The sequence below is a fragment of the Ambystoma mexicanum genome, chromosome 1q (genome assembly GCF_040938575.1).
Source record: "Ambystoma mexicanum isolate Mex_15411 chromosome 1q, UKY_AmexF1_1, whole genome shotgun sequence".
Taxonomy (NCBI): Eukaryota; Metazoa; Chordata; class Amphibia; order Caudata; family Ambystomatidae; genus Ambystoma; species Ambystoma mexicanum.
Window position 1 is genome coordinate 671,206,324 of NC_090922.1, and position 22,154 is coordinate 671,228,477.

The window sequence follows — 22,154 nt, forward strand, 5'->3', positions numbered from 1 at the left end:
GTGCATTTTATGACTTTATACCAAACACTCATACGCTATGCTACTTATATGCCAGACACTCACATGCCTGACACTTACACACCAAACACTCATATGCCTTATGCCACACACTCTGATGCACACACTCTTACGGCACACACTATTATGCCATGTGCTTTTAAGGCACAAGCTCTTAGGCCACGCACTTATATGCTGCACACTTGTAGGCACACACTTACATCGCAAACATATACGACATGCTGTCATGCGAAATGCTCTTATGCCAAACGCTCTTAGGCCATACACTCACCGGCTTTACACTCACCAACTTACACTCACACTACATGCACTGATACACAATTCACCCGACAGCGTGCCAAACGTTCACATACCAAACACATATGCAATTAATACGCCATAGGCTTATATGCCATTCATGATACATCATAATTACAAGCCATGCGTCATACACCATACACTGATATGAAACACACTCATACGACGGCCACACATATATCATACATTACTGAGACATACACTCACACGACATAAGCCATAAACCCAAATGCTGTATATAATTTAGACAAACACCATACATTCATACGCCTGACACTCATACACTTACACCCATAGGCATACATTCATACAGCATAAATGCAGGTCATGTGCTCTTATGCAATGTGCTCAACTTATACATTCATGCAATGTTCACTTATTACATCCATTTGTACAACATACACTCATGTGCTAGAGAGCATTCTCTCCAAAAAAATCACTGAAACAAAATTCTAAAACAAAAGATTCAAGTAAACTCTCCAAAATGTAGAAATAACAATGTTAAAAGTACAAACATCCCCTCTATGCTACTACAAATTCAACCATGAAACCTGGAAGTATTAACACTCTGTCCATACCACTACAAATTCAACTGTAGCATTCACTTCAAATATTAGGCTAGTTACATCAATACCATAGTTGAGCCAGGCCTTGGCACTTTATAGTGTCATTTCTAAGATTTCTTGTTAAAGACAGTATTTTGAAAAACGACAGTAATTGAATGGCTTGAACTGAGGTGGCCAGAAAGTCATAGTTTGTAATGACCCGAGCAGAGATGTGGTGTAGAAGTGCAAGTTGTTAATAAGGGAAAAGGGAAATAAGTACTATATCATGTACCCTGCCACTTTACAAATTTTGCTGGATGGCCAAATGTACTCCTTTACTGAACATGAGAGAAAAGAGGCCTTCTTAATTCGTTTACTTAAGAGCCTCAGGCTGTAGCTTACTCCCAGCTCAGTACCTCACCCTACTCACCGGAACCCCAAGTGGAACAAGGAGGAGAAGAGAAAAATATAACCAGATGTGGCCGAGATACCCACAATGGATTTGTGGGAGCTGAAAAGTTCTTTGTCTGATATATTCTGAACAAGTTATCGATAGGTGCTAGGAGGAGAAGGGATGCTGACACTATTCAGAGCTATTATTATTTGCTGCTTACATTTGATGTTGCCTTTGTTACATACTCAGCTGACCCTAGGTTCAGGTTGTGGCATCTGCTTTTTTTACAGTATGGCATTGGATATGGTGATCTTAACTGCAGGTGCACTCTCGAGCGGGGTTGGCCACTTTGCCCTGCACCATTTGCTGAAGTAGAAGCGGGCCTCACAATGAGAGTAAGACTGCCTTATGCTGGGCTGCTCCATTCACACTTTAAGATTTATATTTAGCATTTCTCTACACTTCATCTTCTCTGGTCATGGCTGAAAAGGATTTGGAAAGCAAAAACCAAGAGTCGCTCTTTAGAGCTTGTGCCACCTGTGGCCTTAAGAATGTGTAGGACAGGGATAGGCATGCAGATTGCAAATACTACATACACCCTGAGCATATCATGGAGGATTGTGAAATCTCTAATGGGGTTCAGTTCTAAAACCCTAGAGGACAGGCACAGAAGGGTGGTCTTGGCTAAATTAGGGTATTACAATGCCTCTGAGGCAATATCTTCTATGAGTGTTTCAACTACCTTTTCTAAAAGCAGATACCCACACCCTCACAAGAAATACAGATCAGGGGAGAGGTCTTCAGAAAGGGATAAAAGATGGCAAATCAACTGCAATCCCTACGCTCTTAAGCTACCTCATAACTGAGTAAGGACAAGTCCAGCTACCTCGTAACTGAGTACGGACAAGTCCTCAAAACACTCATCAGTTGGACATTTGTCAATGAGCCTCTCTTCTACGTCACTGTTGTCGATGAGGAAACCATCTAATGTAACGCTCACCTGATTCTCGCAGAGGCGCCGGTCTTGACTGGGCGACTACCGTATCTTCAAAGGTGATGTGTAGCACCCGGTTGGCTCTTTGGGCTGGACCTCTGTGCACTGTATGCCTGACGTGTAGAGTAAGATGTCTGCAGATAGAAAATATGGGGTTAATGAACTGGGGTTATTGGGGTGTCCCTATCTCTTTCCTCTTCTCCTCTCCGGTAGACCCCCAAAGGTTAACGCTCTCACCTTAGGTAAGTGAATGCCGAGCTCTCCATCTGCCTCGGGGCAGGGTGCTGTAACCAGTTTCTTCACTGGATAGGTAGCGCAGGCCTCTTGACTTCAGAGGACTGCTGTCCGTCGTTTACTGCACGAACGGTAAGTTTCGAGTCATTCAAATGTCTTTAAAGTCTTTAGTAATGATGTCTCTTGTTTTGCAGGGTTCCGGCGATGGCGGATGACGGGCTGAAGTGAGTTGAAGATGGAGCCCGTGTGATGAATAGAAGCGCCTGGAAGCACGTAAGTAAGCGCTTGTTGCCTGCTTCACTATGCGCTCTAACTGTCTTTTTATTTTGCAGGTACGAGTTCGGAGCGGCTGCAGGGTGCCGGAATACCCACTGGATTAGATGTGGAAAGGAGTAATGGCACGTGAGTATTAAAGTTCCCCAATGTCTTTAAACGCACCTTGTTTTGTCTTTCAGATGCGGGATGCAGCGCCGAAGGCCTTCGGAGCGTGCGAAGAGTTGGTAAACTTTTGCCTTTCAGATGCCGGAATGCTAACCTGTTCTTTCTTGTCTTTATAGGTGTTGCTGAAGACTGCATTCAGGATGGTAAGCCTTTTTCCTTAGGCCCAGGACCGGATGCAGAAGACACGATGAGCGTTCTGCTGCAGAGGTTGCAGAATAACGCAAAGCAAGATTCATCCACCGGGTGTGGTTTAAATAGCCTCCTGTAGTGCTTAGGTGTCTCCTTCCACAGCCACGCCTAAGTAAGAAAAGAGTTCCTGGTAAGAAAAGAGTTCCTGCCTTCCAGAAGAGTTCCAGTGTTCTGAATCTAGGGAGTGGCTCCAGCCCCACCCAACAGGAAAAGTAGTTCCAAACAGAAGAGGATCAGAGGCTCAACTGGCAGGCAAGTAAGCAGCATGGTCTGCTGAAGGTAAGTCCACCCAAGCATTATGAGCCCGGCGCTTCCAGCGCTGGGACTGGGCATATTTATGAGCCTGGTGCCACTGGCGCCAGGACTGGGTCCAAAAGGTCCCAATTGGGACTGGTTGGCACTCGGAACCTGGGTTATGGATCTGCTTCCAAGGGAGTTGGGAAAACCCTGACCTTTTGGAAGCAGAGATCATGACATCTAAGACGCAGGCCACAGGAGATGCTCCTTCAGGAAATGAAATCATCTACAATGGATACTGGACGGAATTGCCCAACGACCGCCTCATCAACCCTGTTAATGGTTGCCATGTGAACCACAACTTTCTCAACACCTGCTTTGTATCTAGCCCTCACTTTAATGCATCCGTCAACGGGTTTGCCAATAGGAGACTCTACAATGGAAAGGAAGTGGAAAATACTGCACATCCCTGCACAACAAAGGCAAAAGGAGGTGGTGTCCTCCATAATAGATGCAGAGTTTTAATTTATACACAGCCTGACCTCAGAACATTTGTTTTCAGAGAGTTCCGAAGTGCAAGTGGTCCCACTTTGAAAGGTGCAAGAATACCCGCCGCCTAAGGTGCTCACACATGTCGTGGAACCTACAGGAGCTGGCCCTTTATTGGTGCCTACTAAACCTGTACCAATTGTACAAGAACATCAGCCACCAGTCAAAACACAGTTCCTGATGATCATGTGTCTTTTCAAACTTGCTTACTACTGCTTAATAGAAGGAGTCAGTTGCTGATGAACCCACCACCCACTAGGCAAACAGTCCTGCTTGGACAAATGATCTAGATATGTCCTTTGACCCTGGGAAAGAGCAAAACCAAGGATTTCCTGTAATACAATTTATCTCCATGGTGAACCAGAGGTAGAAAAATTGTTGCTGCACACCAACCTCGAAGATGAACCTCACGACCCAAGGACCAAGAGGCTCCAGTATCTCTTTGCAAACATATGAGGAGTGGGCTGACAATACCTCCCGTGGCCTCCAAATAATCTTCTGAGCTCATGGCCTGATGAAATAGGATCTTTTCCTCATATGGTGACTTCATCCCAGCAGCAGGCAAAGAGAGTTTTTTCTCTTTCTAATGACATGAACAAAGAACATAGTTTCCCTCCATTCCAATTCTTGCCCATATCTGGGAAGAGGGGCTGCTAACGATGCGAACCCGGTTCTCTCATCTTTCTCATAAAGAAGGATGAAGAAGATGTTTGAGGTACTGGGTGATGCACAGAAATGTTTGGGAGGTCATCCCACAGCAGAATCAGTGTTCGGTGAACCCATCAGCCAAATGTGTATTACCACTAGATTGAGAAGGCAGACCGGTGAGTGCCTTTGTAAATAAAGACCTGGTTAAGGGTACAACCACAGTTAATGTGGCTAATACCTTAGGCATCATATCCAGATATGAATGCGTAATGTGGCATAGAACAGCCTCAACCACCTTCTGTAAGAGAAAAGTCACGTGCCTCTGGCCATTTTGAAGGAATGCGAAGAGGCATCAACTCACACCATTAACATAGCAGTCAATGTGGTGGAGAGTGCTTTGTAACAAATGTCAAATGGAGTGGCGTTGCACAGACAAGGGCGGCTGTGCTGCATGAACTCCGATCCACAGTGTTGGACATGGCCTTCAGTAGTGAATAATTATTTGGAAAAAAGACAGACAATGCTCTCAAAGGCTGATACTGCGTAGTGAGGTGTCTGGACAAGCTGCAACAAAGAAAACCATAAATGCTTTTTTCGCAGAGCCTCTGAGTGGTGCAAGACTTGCACAAGGAGCAGCCAGCTCTACCACTCTAAGACATACCACACACAAGGGTATCTGGGATATTGCAGAGGATAGGATTATTCCTTCACCGGCAAGCACAGGATAACAACTCAATTTCAGGGTCAGCCTTCCAAAGAGCAAGCCATTTATAAAGCGGCACCCCAGAAGGTGGCTGGATAACCAAATGGTACCACCAGTGGGCTCAAATAGCATTAGACAAATGGTTGCTGTCTATAATGCCAGGACGCAAATTGGAGCGAACCAATAAATACCAGCAAATAAATGGGCCCCAATACCAACTGTTGAGAAAATAAGAACCCTTCTTTTTTAAAGAATGCCATTGTTTCCTGACCTACACCTACGTGTATACTCCAGCTTAATCCTTGCAAAGCAACCAGAAATAAAGGAAAGATGATCCTGTACATTAGGTTACTCAACAAGTTCACCAAGAAACAGACATTAAATGGTAATGCTGAAAACTATCATTGTTCTTCAGAAGGGATATTTCTTGTCTTTCTCGATTTGCAGGATGTGTATTTCTATATAGTAGTTCACAATGGTTACTGGAAATTCCTCTGGTTTAGGGTGGAAGGCATCCATTTTGGGTTTAAATTCCTTAACGTTGACCTACAATCAGCCCCAACAATCTTCACCAAATGCCTCACTGCAAGAGCAGCACACCTCTGGTGAACAGGACAACACGCCTGCCTGTACTTCCAGATTTGACTGGTTCAGGGAGTAGCGGAAAAATAAAAAAGGGAGGGTCATAATTGACAGAAAATGTCCACTCTGCAGTCGCTGTGGTTTTCAATACATTTCGGTAAATTGTAGCCCTAACCCACAACGTGGTCTTTCTGTGGACACACTGCCACACCTACAAGGCAATGGTAACACTATCATCGGAAAGGATTCTGTCTCTTTGCAGGATGACCTAAACCTTCAAGACAAAGATACAAGTGTCAGTGAAATTCTACATGTCCCTCTTGGGAACCTTCTCATCATGCATCACCCTCATTGCAGACTGCAGGCCAAAGGCACTCCTCATCTAGCAGTACCACGGATGCAGGTGGTAACAGATATGTAACACCCGGAAGACAAACTTATTTTGGATGACAGTTTCTGCCCCGTTGTAGTCCACATCAAAATCTAGGCAAGGGAGCGCCATTCTGGGATCCAGACTATGTGGCAACAGTCATCATAGATGCCTCCCTGCACAAGATATGTGGCACTGGTCGGAAGCACATCAACATACTGGAACTATGGAACTGCGGTGGACACTGCAGACTTTGTTCCCTCACCTGAAAGGGAAGGTGGTAAAGCTTTTGACCAGCACCACCACCACAATAGACATCAGAAAACAGGGTGAATGCTGTTTCTTCTCACCTCCCAACAGTTGGGGGCTCTGGGTTATTCAGAACTGCATAATCCTGCTGCCCTACTCTGGCACGTGAAACATATGAAGGCCGACACACTCAGTAAAACGTCAGCAGCATGTCACAAGTCAGAGTTAAACTATTCCCTATTGACTAACATTTTCCAAAGATGGGGCATGCAACATGTGGAAAGGTTTGAGATAAGCCAAAACAACCAATGCCAAAGTTTCGCAAGCAGATCCCCAGATCTCTGGGTAAAGCATTTTCGATTCCTTGGTCCAATGTATTTTCATACCCTCCTCTTCCCCCCCGCCCTAACACTGCTGCTCAGGAGAGTGTTAGTCTACATCACTGCTCTGCAAATTTTATTGGATTGTGGCACAGTAGAAGAGTCATCATTTCGCAGCACAACCATGCACAGCGCGGTTTCGAAGTAATACATATACATATTAATACATATTACCTGTTAAACAAGTGTTCATTCTTGCTTACAAGTACATATAAAACAAAGAGTACTGTTACATTATATTTCTTGTAAGCTAATAAATGTGGGCCTGTTTTGTGGAGCACATTAATTGTAAAGTAAGTATGTCTGCTTACAAAAAAATCAATAATGTATTTTAATGTTTTATTTCCTTTAATGAAAAATGTGTGCATCTTTGAATTGCTAAATAAGTATTTTGCTTAAAAACATGCACAGAAAATGAAAAATGCTTGAAAATGTCTCTATTCTTTTTTAATGCGGTAAGTGTGCTTGTTTTGCGGAACACAAACACTATATATTCGGCTCCATATTGGAAGGTGCTACTATTATATCCCGCTTCCATCACAGTAAGCTTGCCCTCTTGCTGTTTTTAATTGATGTTAATTTTGAAAAGTTAGGTTTACACAGATATGTTGTGGAAAATGGTAGCAAAACTGAAATAGCCGCATGAAGAGTTTTTGGATATTCTTGTTTTACTTGAAGCCAAAAAACACTGATTGGTACATCGCTAGAGTTCAGTTGTAAACTTTGATTGTTCGTGATGTCGGTCAACTCTTCTCTCATCTTAATAGAAAGTAGCTTTATTGAGGTTTCAGAAGATGCTGATAAAAGATTGCGAATCCACTCATAACGATCTGTGGCAGTTTCCTCAAAACAATGCGCAAATGACTTCTGATTCATTGGTCAAATCTTTCTCAAACTCCCAAAAAACGTACCTTTGTCATATTTTTCCTTCTTCTGTATCTTCTCAATGGAGGAAACCTGAGGATGCTCTCCCAAGTAGATCCCGGAAATCTCTTATTCAGGTGGCCAGGGAAGAACAGGCCCTCTCTTATCCCAACCCTAGGTGAAGACAGAACCTGGGGCTGTGCTCAGGGAAATACCCCAGGTGAGACGCAGTACTATACCAGGGATGAAGGGGAGGAGACCTTTGTAGGTTGTACCGCATTTACCTCTGTCAAGGGAACTAGCATAGGGGCCCATTCCTCACTAGCACAAACACATGGGGGAAGGCGGAAAGCACAAATAGGGGCTAAATGGGTAAAGGCCTGGCAAGCAAAACATTCATTTAGGCAATCATAGAAGTGCACCTCACTCACATAGCCTTATTCTGGCATAGCCTTTATTTCCAGCTACTTCCTGTACCTCCAACATGGATGCCTGTGTAACATCCAGGAACTGTGTAGCACATTCTAGTGTCTGGGCATGGCTGCCTATATAAGCCACGCCCAGGCCGTGCTTCGTGTGCTTTCTGTAGCCTTGAGCACACATTCACCCCAGCACGGACTTCGATTGGATTCCTCACCTGTTGGTTCTCCACGATCGAAGCAGGCGCTTCTCATCTGCTAGTCACGGAAACGCTCCGGACCCGAGCTGCAAAAGAAAAGGAACAAGTTAGAATCAGTAAGCGCTCGCATGCAACTAATTCCTCTGTCTCCCGCGCGACCAAAGGAGCATTTCTTACTTACCTCCATGTGCAAGCTGAGCGCAATACTCCTCACCGCGGCTGCATCCAGTCAGCTGCTTCTCTCTGGACGCATCTTCCGACTCCACAGTGGCCGCGCTCAGGCAGCTGCTCCGTTTCTGAAACCTTTAAAAACAAAGAACTTTAGTAAACGCGCAGCGTATTCACAGTCAACAACCCACTCTTCGCTCTGCGAAACTCACGCATAGCCAGTGAAGTAACTGGCCATCACAGAACTTACCTTCAGCCCACAGTTGAACTTACCTGCATTTGCAGCTGCGTGGTCTCCAGGAATCAAACCTGCAAACAGAACTTGCAAACACTTCCCAATGCAGTAACTGGGCAACTACTGCGAAGAGCGTGTTTCACCAGCAGGTCAGCTGTCGGTCTACAACAACCAGGACCTAGTGAAGCAACTAACCCCGGACCCCCAGACTATTGCGCCCCTGCAGAGGCAGGATGGAGAGCGTGCCACACTAAGCCAACAGGGGAGCCACGTCCATAGCAAGGGTATAAACTTCATTTGGGACACAGGGAGGGTTGGAGCACCTTCTTCTCAAAAACCCTCTAAACACCCGTTCTCTTGGCAGGTCAGCTTCCCAGACTTGGGGTAACGAAAGGAAGAGACCGGAGGAATCCATTGCTCCCGCAGAGACCCAGGTGAGCGTGACAACCTCCCTTCCTCCCTAAAAAGGCTTTAGGATTCCAAACCCTTTTGCACCCCGAAAATATCTCTCCCAGACTCCCTGTATTCCTGTTTCCTACCCAAATACTTCCAATCGTTCTTCTCCACGTTCCTCTGATTATTCTTTCCCAAACACCCAGTCCACATTGACAAAACACTACCGTTCCCACAATCACCCCTATTCATTTCACAATAATAATCCTGGTCATTCCTTTTTGTTTCCCAAACCCCCTAATATGAGGGTTATAATTCCATGCAACACCCTTTCCCCTTCCAACCCTGACAGATACTTGCAAACTATACCCCCAAGCCCCTTCTCCCGACACGAAAGACAACAGACTAACTCTAAAGCCTTTTACCTGACATGTCCCAACCCAAGGGTCAGGCAAAGTATAAAAGCTAGAGCACAAGAGCACAATACGAGCAAGGCAGACTGCATGATAACTCAGCTATCCAAGTACGGCAGTTGAAGAGGAGGAGAAAGACAGCGAGAACCAAAAGGGTGACAAGGAGAGAAGCGACATTGCCCTTTCCGACCCAGGCCCGTGAAAACTCAGCAGAAGGAATCGTATGACCGCATACAATAGCCAGTGTGTGTTGCAGCAGATGTCAACGGAACACGGGCCCTCCTCTGCTGATAACCAAGCCGGGGAGAAACGGTTGCCACCGTAGTACCGTCCTTGAATCCAGAGACAAGAAAAGCCACGTGGTTCATCACAGCCGGTGAGTCGAGCGGAGAGTAGTTAAGAAACAGAACTGTGTTGAACAAAAGTAGCAAACGGGCATTTGAAGAAAGTACAAAGAACTGTTAATACGAGAGGGGAAAACCAGCTACGGAGGAGTCAGGCACGCTGGTGATTACCCTATGGATGAAACTACTGTTAACAGAAGGCCTTGGGAAACGTGGGAAAGGGGTCAAAGTGGTCATACAGGGGTCTAGCAAACTCCTATGTACAGTCGAAAGTCTTTGGCCAGCAGACGATTGTGAAGTTAAGGAAAGTGAATCATGCATCGTAAGAAAGTAAAAGAAATTGTGTGATTGGCAAATGTTGACAAGAGTGAACCCGACAGAGGGATGCCGATGGAAAGGGGCAATGCCTATAAGTCCCGATGAACAATGTGTTGACAAAGGTGAACCCGACGGAGGGATGTCCACAGTGAACTGTTTAAAACGACATTAAGATTTGTGAATGCCATAAGTAGAAGTAAATTGATAAAGCCCGTAGTGAACCCGAAGGAGGGAGGCTAACACTTGAGAAGGATCTGAGCCCGGAAGAGGGGGATCCAGGGGTTGTAAAGCCATCAACCTGAAAGCAACGGAAGAAATCTTTTGAATAGAAGCCAGAGTGAACTTGATAAAGGGAGACTGATATTCGAGAGGGGTCTGAGCACGGAAGAGGGGCACCCAAGGGTGAAGAATCAACATCCAAATGTAATCAAAACCAGAACTTTTGTTTACGATTTTGTAGAAAGGGGCTGTTTGTGGATCTGATCCCGGAAGAGGGGGATCCAGGGGTGAAAAGGCATCACGCAACATACAAGCAGGAAGGAACTTTTGTTTATTATTTTGGAAAGCATCAGGTCCTCGGAGGCAAGAGGCTTTCTGTAGAAAAGAGTCTTAACCACCGGAGCTCCCCATTCCCATTGAGCCCCAAGAGGGCTCAATGGGAATGGGGAGCATGCTAATAACGGGTCCGTTAATGACGGGATCGTTGTTAGCATGCTGGGCCGCTCGCTGTTAACCCCTTACCGCCCACCTCGTAATGAGGCCCATGATGTTTTGAGGATTGATAGCTCTTCAGCTTGCTGGATACCATAGCTGTCTTCAAAGGTTTCTCTCCTCAAATGAAACACTGATTTAGCATTGAGAATTCAGTACAAGAAAAACAATGCAAGATACTCTTCCTTGTACTGTCGATTGACAGTCTTTGCTTTTTTCGCTGCACCTTCACAAGTATTATAAGGACTTCCCATAATGGTAGTTTTTCCAGCAACATCCAATTCAAGTCAAAAGGTAAAGCATAAATCACCCAGTAATCAATTGGGAATATGCCCAGCACAGAAAATCTTGTTCTGGTCTAGGTTTGGCTGCAGGTGTACAAAACATGGTCTACTGTAAAAGTCCTGGAATATTGAGAGGGCTTGGTGAGTGCAGTCAGATTTCTCAATGGCACTTTAGTAAAAGTTAAGGAGAAGCTCTTTGGAAATGTCTTCAAACATTGGTGGTACAGTTACAGCTTGTAGTATTGCTCAGAGTCTACGTGCAGCAGGAAGGCCATTGCTGATGTTCATATGGCTAGGTTCTTATACTTTGGCAAATAACCTTCCCTTCATCTTGCGTCTTGGTAGAAATGAATCAGGTTGGTATGGTGCGACATAGAACAACAGCAAACAAGCCACTCCGCATTCACGCCACCCTGTGGTGTTTTTATTTTATTATTTTGCTTTGTTATTGGTTTCCCTGATCTCCTTGTAACTGGTGCTGTCACTGATGTCAGAGGGTGCCTGGCCTCTTAGACTCCGAGGCTCGTACTCCGCTGTAGTCCTCTCTTTGTTTCTCACCTACACGCATTGCCGGCAGGACATCCCTCCTCCACACATTGTGGGAGCGCTACGGGATTGGCCATTTTAGAGATTATAACTCCTGCTCCATCTAGCCTATGAAGTATGGACATGGTAAGGCTTGTGCCTCCGGTGCCTTTTATCTTTTGTTATTTGCTTTAGCTGGTTTCCCTTTTTAATTTCCTTTTAGGTCGGGGTCCCATTCCCAGCTGTGGCGTGTGACTGGGCGCCTCATTTCCCGCATTCCTGCCACTCTGTGGTGTTTTTATTTGATTATTTTACTTTGTTCTTGGTTTCCCTGATCTCCTTGTAACTGGTGCTGTCACTGGTTGTCAGAGGGTGCCTGGCCTCTTAGACTCGCACTCCGCTGTAGTCCTCTCTTTGTTCCTCACCTACACGCATTGCGGGCAGGAAGTCCCACCTCCACACCTTGTGAGAGCACTATGGGATTGGTCTTAGTAATATGATGTGCATACATAGGGAACAGCCATTCCGACAGCGCAGTGGTCAGGCACAGCGGACAAGAAGACATTGCGCAGAAGTTGCGCCTAAGTTAAGCCTGTCTTTGCCCATTTGGGCTGCGGACGGGCCGAACTATTCTGCAAGGGTGAGTTTAACACGTCACAACATAGTGAGTCTAGCCCCCGTGAAGACGTTATCTCCTGAGAAATTCAGAAATAATTGTAAAAACACTCCCCACCTATGAAGCTGCTAATCACGTAGCGGAACATGTTCTTAATGCCTACCTATTAAGTAAACGTTCTTTAGTTGCAAATGCAACTTCTGCTTATGAGCTCTTGCAGGATGACTCCCCAAATATAATATGCCTCACTGAAATATGGCTAAACGATAGTTCGGCGCCACCTTTCACAGAGGCACTACCAGATGGTTATAACATACTCCATCTTGATCTTATCACCCTTCACCCTTGGGGCGGCATTGCAATTATTTTTAAATCTAATTTAGTGTTCTCCATGATTCTGCTATCATACAATGTGGGTATGGAAGTGCTGTTTGTGCGTTGGGCAATGGATGCATCCTACTCCATACGCTTTCTGATTGTTTACAGTCCTCCGGGCTCGTGTACTGCTTTTCTGACCCCTTTTTTAGATTTGGTGGCCTCTCTCAAAGTCAGGATCGCCAATCTAGTGATGTTGGGAGATTTTAACATCAAATATAATGGCCCACTTGTTCCTACACTGGCTCAGTTTTTTGAGGCATTACTGACCTTGGTCTTCACCAATTTGTACGCGAAGCCACCCATGTTTTGGACACTCTTGACCTCTTCTTTTCCACCGAATCCACCATTATTGTGGCTTCAGCGAGGCAAGTATTATAGTCTGACCACTGTCTGATACCTTTTAAAGTGCTCTGCCCACGCCCTGCTACTAATAGTCATCCCGCTGCTGTCAGGAAACGTAGTTGGCTCACTGCTGACCTTTCTCGCATGGCATCCTTTATCACCAAAGAGTATCAGAACACCCTGTTGGTTGATCTTTTTTCTCGATCCAAGACCTTACAGGGTGCCACAATTTGGTGGCTCCCTCAAAGGCAACACGGCTGAAGATGCGCCCATCTGCACCATGGTTTATGGATGAGCTCAAAGCAGCTCGTCTGAAAGTAAGGCAAGCAGAGCGTAACTGCCGGCTTTCTTATAGCCACAAAGCAAAGTTGTCCTAACGAAAACTTACTCGCGAATATCATGCATTTATCCGGACTGCCAAAAAGTCTTATTTCACATCAAAAGTGGAATCTGCACTTAACGAATCCAAAGATCTTTTTCTTCCTCTTCTCGCTTCACACCCACCGTGGAGCCCACTCAGCAGCTCTGTGATTCATTATCTGAGTTTTTTGTAACCAAAATTACAGACATCCGTAACTTTATTGGATCCTATGCCCCGATTCCGATCAATACTACTGTAGCTGATGTTGTCACCTCTAATTTTTCAACATGATCTAATTTCCCTGAGTTCTCCATGGAAGACGTTTCTAGGGCAGCAAGCCTACTGAAGTCAGCAGCCCCTTCTGACCCAGTGCCTTTGAATGTACTTAAGGATATTATGCCCTATATTATTCCTTGGGTTACCACAGCAGTTAACCCTTCTTGCAAATCGGGCATCATTCCTAATAATCATAAGCAGGCAATGGTTATCCCCCTGCTCAAAGAAACTGTCACTGGACACTGTATCTTGCTAACTACCGTCCTATCTCACTTCTTCCATTTCTTAAAAAACTGCTGGAATCTCTGGTCTCCCCACTGCTTTCTTCTTTTCTCGAGTCTTCTCTCTTTTTCGACTCCTTTCAGTCAGGCTTTCAGCCTGAACGTGGAACAGAGAGTGTCCTGTGTCAGTTGTTGATGACCTTACCATGCTGGTTGACCAGGGTGGAGTGGGAGCCCGGATATTGTTAGATCTGGCAGCGGCCTTCGACACTGTCAACCACTCCATCCTTCTGTCCTGCATTGCATCAGCAGGCCTCTGTGGTCCAGTCCTGGCTTGGTTTTCATCCTTTCTGTCTGGTAGGGGCCAATTCCTTTCTCTTCCCCCAGTATGTTCTTCTTCCTGCTCTCTCTCTCTCTCTCTCTCTCTCCTGTGGGATTCTACAGAGCTCTGCCTTGTCCCCAATATTATTCAACATCTATGTTCAGCCATTGATTCGCCGCATCCGTTCCCACGGCTACGCATATGCCGATGACACCCAGATCTTGGTCCGGTTAGATCTTGACCGGTCTGAGGTGTCCTTCCGGCTATGCGAGTGCCTGCTGGCAGTGAGGGGCTGGATGACCAGCAATTGGCTGAAACTTAATAAACCCTTTATGCCTTTTCACATATTTCCCCTGTTTTGCCACACATTGTAAAAGAAGTTAATCCTTCAAAAGTTCCTTAACATTGTGGATGAATGCAGTTGGATGAAATGAGGAGTCAAAAGAATGTTAAATTGCAATGTATGTATAGGTGACACCTGATGGAAAGAAGAAAAAGAAAAACATTTTGTACTGATTTCAGAAGTTGGGTCTTATAATCCTTGAACCGGCTAATGTAGTTAGAGGACTCCATTTTGAAATATATATATATTTGAGTTAATTTGCATACCCACAATACCTTGCTGTAGTGGCTCAGAACTGGAGGTGAGCTTCCATCAATGGCTACTAGGTGGCGTTGTGGAATGTTTGACTTGGCTCAAATTAACTTCTTTTTCACCCAGACCTTGAGTGAGTGAGAGTGAGAGAGAGAGAGAGAGAGAGAGCTTGCTGGGGTCAGGGAGGGGGGTGGCTGCATAATTCTCATGCTGCTGAGCCAGGCATACACTTACCTACGGGCTTCTTTTTATATCGATGGTAGATTCTGCACCTGTTGCGCACTAATGACGATCCTCCAGTACTCTCCGGTTTGGAATTCATATGGGCATGGGTTTCGCAGTCAATGGCCTTCCTATGCGATTTACATACTGTATGGCCTGTTTGTACCAGGAAAGTGCTCCTCTGTCATAGGGGTTTCTACTGTTCCCTTTCTTCTATTGGATTCCCAGCATTAGGTGCTGGAAGACTCACTTCCTATTACATGCTACGCTCTGGGAAATTGGGTATGTTAGGTCTGGTGAGCTGTTTTTCTTAAATTGTGTGGAACTGCCATTATGCCTACATAGTGCACACAGGGTTACCTTTTGGCAACAGTGTAGATTACCCCTGCTAACTGTGCATGGAGTATTAGTTCTATTAAAGACTAGGAGGCGAGCATTATGCTTCAACTTCTTTTAATACTCTTCAGCAGTTTCAACTATTAACTGAAAAGGTGTCTTTCTATTTAGTACTTTTCTTTTTTCCTTAAACAAAACTACAAGTTCCAAAATATCTGTAGTCCATTTAATACTGTCCCCAGCTATGACTACATCCTCTCCATTAGGCTCCTCCTCTTCTTTTGGTGCTCTGAACTGCATCCTTTCAACTTGCAAACGGGTGGTCCAACAACGTGGTGAACTCTTTGAACTGGTGCCTGTCCGTGCTGCGACTCTCACTAAGAGGCCAATATTCTTCCATATCTGTCTATTCGGATATCTCGATCTCAGTTGTTCATTTGATCTTCTCCTGAGGAGCATACAAACGACAATGTCAGGGTGGTGGTACGGTACTGTTTCCACAAAACCACAAACAATGCCAACATTTTTTAAAACGTACAGTACGTATGAGAGAGGGAAAGTAATGCTCGCCTCCTAGTCTTTAATAGAACTAATACTCCTGCGCAGTTAGCAGGGGTAATCTACATTCTGTGGCAAGAATGGAGGCGAGCATTATGCTTTTTTAAAGCTTTCCTATCACAGATGTTGCTATCCCTCTAATTGGTTTAAAATAAAACTATTTAAATGTACAGTCGCTAGCCCAGTTCGCTGCCTGCATAATTTCCTGAAGGGTTACCCCAGCTGTGAAAGCCTTGGACACCATGGCCCCTCTAACTGAATGCGCTCCGTATTCCCTGAGGTCTATTCCTGCCAGTTACATCACTTCGCGCACCCATCTAGCTATGGTAGCTGTAGTCACCGCCTGAAAAGGTTTCCTGCGCGCTATTAGTAATTGGGTAGTGCCAGCTGCCCTGTGCTCTGCTGTTCTGTTCTCATATTTTTTAATGCATTTAGCAACGGACCATTTGGAATTTTCCAGAAAATAAGGGCAGTGCACTGAGGTAGAACCCGTCTTTGACCTCCTCACTATCAAAAATGTTACGCCTTTGAGTCCAAAAACCTTCCTATGAACCTCTAAGGCCGTAACGTCTGCTCGCCTCTTGCAGGATATCAGGCACAACAGCATTGCTAATTTGCCTGATAGTTGTTTCAATGATAAAAATGTGTCTGATGGCCAACTATCTATCAGCCTGAGCACAACTGTCACGTCTCACAGTTGTCTGTACCTTGGCTCAGGAGGTGCTTTGTATCGGGCTCCCTTTATGAGTCTGGCTACTGCCGGGTGTTCTCCTGCTGGCATGCCCTCTACTGGCAAGTGACCGGCAGAAATGGCCGACCTGTAGACCCCAATCGTCCTGAAGGCCTTGCCGTCCTGTAGTTGGTGTGCCAGAAAATTCAAGATTGCCACTATAGGTGCTGAAATGGGATGAAAATTTCTCCCTCTGCACCATTTTGTCCACCGGGCCCAAGCCGCGTCGTAGCTCCTCCTGGTGGAGGGAGCCCAGGATTCTGCGATAAACTCTGCAGCCTGTGTCGAAATGCCTGGCACCTCCCAGCATCTCCTGATATTCTGCACGCTATCAGCGAGAGCATCCCCCTCAATCTCACAGGTTGAAACGATCCATCTGGGTCCGTGAGCAAGTGCTACCCTTCCGGGAGCAGCAGCGGGATATCCGCGGTCATCTCCATCAATGTCGGAAACCACACTTGCAACTTCCACATCGGGGCTATTAGGATTAGCTCCGCTTGTTCTCGACGACACTTCGGTAGCACTCTGCTCATCATCGCGAAGTGGGGAAAGGCGTAATGTATCTCCCCTGCCCATGGCTGGAGGAATGCATCTGTGCCCTGCGCGGCTGGGTCCAGCCTCCAACTGAAATATCTGCTTGTCTGCGTGTTGAGCCGTGACGCAAAAAGGTCGTAGTGTACTGGGCCCCGTCTCTGATTCAGGTGCCGAATACTTCTAGGTCCAGCCTCCAATCGCTGGAGTCTGTCAGGTAGCGGGAGTTCCAATCGGCTCTCACATTGAGTTCTCTCAGTAAGTATTCTGCTGTGACTGACGTCTTCGACTGCAGGCACGAGTACCAAAAGTCCTTTGCCAGTTCTGTTAGCAGTTTGAATCTCGTACTGTCCAAGTGATTTATATATCTCACGGCTGATATGTTGTCCATTTTGAGGAGTACGCAGGAGCTCACTCTTTCCCTGGTGAATGCCTTGATGGCGAAAGACCCTGTGAGTAGTTCCAGGCAGTTTATGTGACGCTGAAGTTCTTTTTCGCTCCATTTCCCACCGGTCTCCAAGGAGCTGCATCTCGCTCCCCAACCTTGACGTTTGGCGTCTGATTCTATCACGAGGTCTGGTTGGTCTCCAAAGATGGCACGCCCATTCCAGGCGTCCATATTCTTCAACCACTACTCCAGTTCTGTGATAGAATCCCGATCTAGGGACACTTTCTGGTCGTATCTCAGACCCTGCTGCAGGTGTCTGATCTTCAGCCTCTGCAGGGCTCGGTAGTGCAAGGGCCCCGGGAAAATAGCTTAGTCTCCGGATAGGAATCTCTTGATCTTTCAGGCAGCTTCTGATCTCCTTTTTGATGTCTTTGAACTTTCTGTTCGGTAGTTCCAAGGTTACTTTTCTGGTGTCTAGGACGAAACCCTGAACGTCTAGCATTTGCGCTGGCTTGGTCTGAGACTTCTCTTTGTTCACTAGAAAGCCCAGAGAATGTAGGAGTTCCTGAACCCAGGCGGTTTAATACACCAGTGTACTCCGATCCTGAGATAGGAGAAGGAGATCATCCAGGTATATAATCATAAGAATACATAATCATACGAATACCCTTCTCCCGGATGGCTGCCGCTACTGGCTTCATCAGATTGGTGAAGACCCAGGGCGCTGAGGCTAGCCCAAAGGGCATTGTGCTGAAACGCCACAGTTGTCCCTTCCAACGGAATGCTAGGTAGTCCCTGAACTCCGTCTGGACTGGCACTTTGAGGTAGGCGTCTTTCAGGTCTACCCTGGTTAGCCAGTCTCCCTCTCTCAGGGTGTCCCGCAGTTGGTGTATACCCTCCATTTTGAAATGTCGGTATACTACCCAGCCGTTCAGCTCCTTTAGATTTATAATGGGTCGCATCTTCTCTTTCCTGTGGACCAGAAACATAGGACTGACGAAGCAAGGGTTCGCTTTGCAAATTTCTATGGCTCCTTTCAGACGAAGCTGCTGCAATTCGTGATGCAGCTTGACTCTGTCTGCTTGCTGCAGGTGAATCTCTGCCGGCGAGTTACTTGCGTTGGCGCCTGAGTGAAATCTATGTTTAATCCTCTTATTGTTTCCAGAACCCCTGCATCAGAGGATAGCTTGCGCCAGCTCTCCCAACAGAGCTGAGTTCTCCCCCCCCCACTGGAGGATAGTACCCTTCTCTCACCTGGTGTAAAGTTCTGGCCACGGCCGGCTCCTCTTCCTCTGCGACTTCGGGGGAAGCGACCTCTTGATGGGAAGAAGGTGTCTTGCTGTTTTGACTCCCAATACTGCAGTCTTGAATTATGGGGTCTTCCTCCTCCCTGGTGGCAATCCGCCGATTGACCCCGATGACGGCCTGTCCCGGCAAAAACTCTGGCAGGAAATATCCTACGGATGGATGCTTGAGCCTTTTCAAGGGAGGTGTAGGTGTTAACGAATTTGCCCATCTCCTTGCCGAAGGTGTCTCCGAATAGAAGACCCTGGGCTGCCTCGCCTGCCTCGTAGTTCGCTAGATCGCTGTTATGCTCACCTGGTATCCACAGGGATGCCACCCAGTCGGGTTACTCGCTGGTATGCTTCTCAGCTTTGCCCTGATGTGATCTGCGGGGAAGGTTCTGCCTTGTGGTAGAATTAGGCGTGCTCTCTGTCCTGCCTTCTTTGCAGGGGCGCGTTGTCTTTCATGGGCCAGTGCGTTCCAGTTACTTCACTGACGCCAGCCCGTTTGATATTGTTCAGGTAGGTCTTATTGCTGTTCTTTAGTTTTGTTGCTATCCTGCATGCCTTTCTTGTTTAAAATGTCTCTTTTTTCTCCCTTAGGTATGCAGGGCTTCAGCGCGGCGAACTGGCTTGGTTGAGCCCCGCTGGTAAATGATGGCGCATTAAGATTGCTATGATGCGGTAAGTAAGCGCTATGCGCAGCACTGCGAAGTCTTGCCTTTGCTAACCTGTGTTTTCTTTCCGTGTAGGTCGCAGTGTTCTTCAGCGCGAGTGGAATGTCCAGAGTGGTGCCAGCCGAGAGGCAACCAGCCAGGTACGCCTTTTGAGCAGTTCGTAATTTGTAAATGTCTCTACTGCTTTATTTAATGTTGCCTCTATCTTCTTCTTTCAGGTCGTTCTGTATCCGGGAGGCGTGCAAATTCGAGGAAGCTGTTCTCAGTAGCTGCGAGTGTATAAAGATGAAGACTGCAGGTAAGATGCTGCTGCTAATGATGTTCCTTTTGTCTCCTTGCAGGTTCTGCTTCTCTGAGGTTCGAGGGAATAGCTGGACACGGTGAGCGTCACGTTGCAAGCTGCAAAGTAACGCGAAGCGTGTTGTCTTGCTCGGGTGTGGTTTAAATAGCCCCAACAAAATAGTCCAGGTAAAGTAGTCCCTAGGCTACCACACCCAAAACACTAGCCCGCATAGCTTGGTTCTTAGGAACCAAGCTATATGGATGCCTCCATGTTGGCTGACAATACAATAAAGTAGTTCCCAAGCACATTGTTTTTCATGGTGTATGAGCCTGGAGCCATAGGCGCCAGGACTGGCCCCATGAGGGCTTTTGAAGAGGATGCCAGGCTCTAGAGGCCCCGAGTCCTGACTCCACCTGGCCAATGGGTTTGCCAGAGGGGGTTTTGGGCGAGGGTCGTGACAGCACTCCCCCCTAAGACCCCTCCCATGGTGTTCCTTCTGTCTGGCCCAGGTTTGGTTGGAGGTTCCTTTGGAATTTCCTGATTAGACGTGGTGCGTGGATATTCTCACTGGGCTCCCAGGATCTATCTTGTGGTCCAAATCCTTTCCAATCGACGAGATAATATAGCTTGGTCCTAGAGTATTTAGAGTCCAAAATATCTTTGACTTCAAATTCTGGTTCTCCGTCAACAAGTATGGGCTTAGGTGGTGTCCCGATCCGTGTGCAGGGTTGCATTGGTTTCAGGAGGGACACATGGAATACTGGGTGGATGTGTAGATTAGGTGGTAAATCCAGTTTCACGGCTGCTGGGTTGATAATTGCCTTAATGGTATAGGGTCCTAAGAATCTGGGATGAAAGGTCCGGGTTCCCTTGATGGGTACGAATTTAGCGGCTAACCAAACTTTATCTCCTACTTGATAATCAGGGGCCTTTTTCTGGTGTTGGTCGGCGAATCTCTTTTGTTTTTCTTTGGCATGAATAAGGTGTTCCTTTGCCCTTTTGAAAGCCTGAGTAATGGTTGTGTGTAGAGTTTTTACCGCTGGCATTTCCAAGCTGGCTGGAAGGTCTAGTTCAGAGGTACGTGGATGTCTGCCATAAAGGGTATAGAAGGGCGTTTGTCCCGTGCTTGAATGCAAAGAATTGTTATATGCATATTCGGCTATCCATAGTAGGTCTTTCCAATTCCTTTGTTTGTGGTGCAGCATGCACCGTAAATATTGCTCGAGTGTCTGATTGGTTCTCTCGGTTTGGCCGTCCGTTTGGGGATGGTGACTGGTAGATAGCCGAACGTCGATCTGCGCCATTGCACAACATTTTTTCCAGAAGTTTGAAACAAACTGGCTGCCTCGATCAGAGACCAGAACCGAAGGGAAGCCATGTAGCTTAACCACGCCCTCCAGTAACACTTTTGCTAAAGTGGCGGCGTCTGGGAGGCCTTTGAGAGGAATAAAATGGGCCATCTTCGAGAATAAGTCCACAACTACAAGGATGGTGTTGAACCCTTGGCTTGGAGGTAGATCAGTGATGAAGTCAAGGGAAAGAGTGGGCTTTGGAACTGGAGGAATGCCCAATGGTTGTAGGAGACCAGATGTTTTTTGTTTCTGTGATTTATTTTGTGCGCAGACACCGCAGGACTGAATATACTGAATGATGTCCTTACGCCAGGTAGGCCACCAAAAGTTCTCTTTCACCTTAGCTAGGGTTTTGCAAATCCCAGGATGCCCTTCAATCAGTGAATCGTGATAGTTTGAAATAATATGCTGTTGTAATTCCTTCTTGGGTACATATAGGCCATCCCTAAAAAAGAGTAGATGGTCCTTGATGGTATATTGTTCTCCTTGCGTTTGCCATACGAGGTAGGGATCAGGATTCATTGTCCGTTGGATTTCTCTTCGTAGTTCTGCTTGTGTTAAGGCTGTCATGATACCCAAGAGTTTGTCTTCAGGTATAATAGGTACTGGGTCTGGAGTTGTATATACTATTTCATCTATGCCCATGCGAGATAAGGCATCCGCCTTTCCGTTTCTGACTCCTGGTCGAAATGTGATTACATAATCATATTCGACGAAGAAAAGGGCCCACCGTAATTGGCGCGAGGACTGGACCTTGGCTGTTTTGAGATATTGCAGGTTTCGGTGTTCTGTGATGAGTCTAATGGTGTGTCTGGCCCCCAGAAGGTAGTGCCTCCAGGCTTTAAAGGCGGATTTGATAGCCAGGAGTTCCTTGTCCATGATGGCATAATTAATCTCTGGAGGTGAGAACTTTTTCGACCAGAAGGCCACAGGATGTAGCTGGCCGGTTTCCGGGTCTCTCTGTGAAAGGACAGCCCCC

General features: G+C 46.4%; 1 protein-coding gene across 1 annotated transcript in view; it reads left to right on the plus strand.

Annotated features, from left to right (window-relative positions):
* The window catches only part of SLC44A3 (solute carrier family 44 member 3), an 826,819-nt gene that overhangs the window by 768,859 nt on the left and 35,806 nt on the right, over window positions 1–22,154 (plus strand). The window lies entirely within an intron of this gene.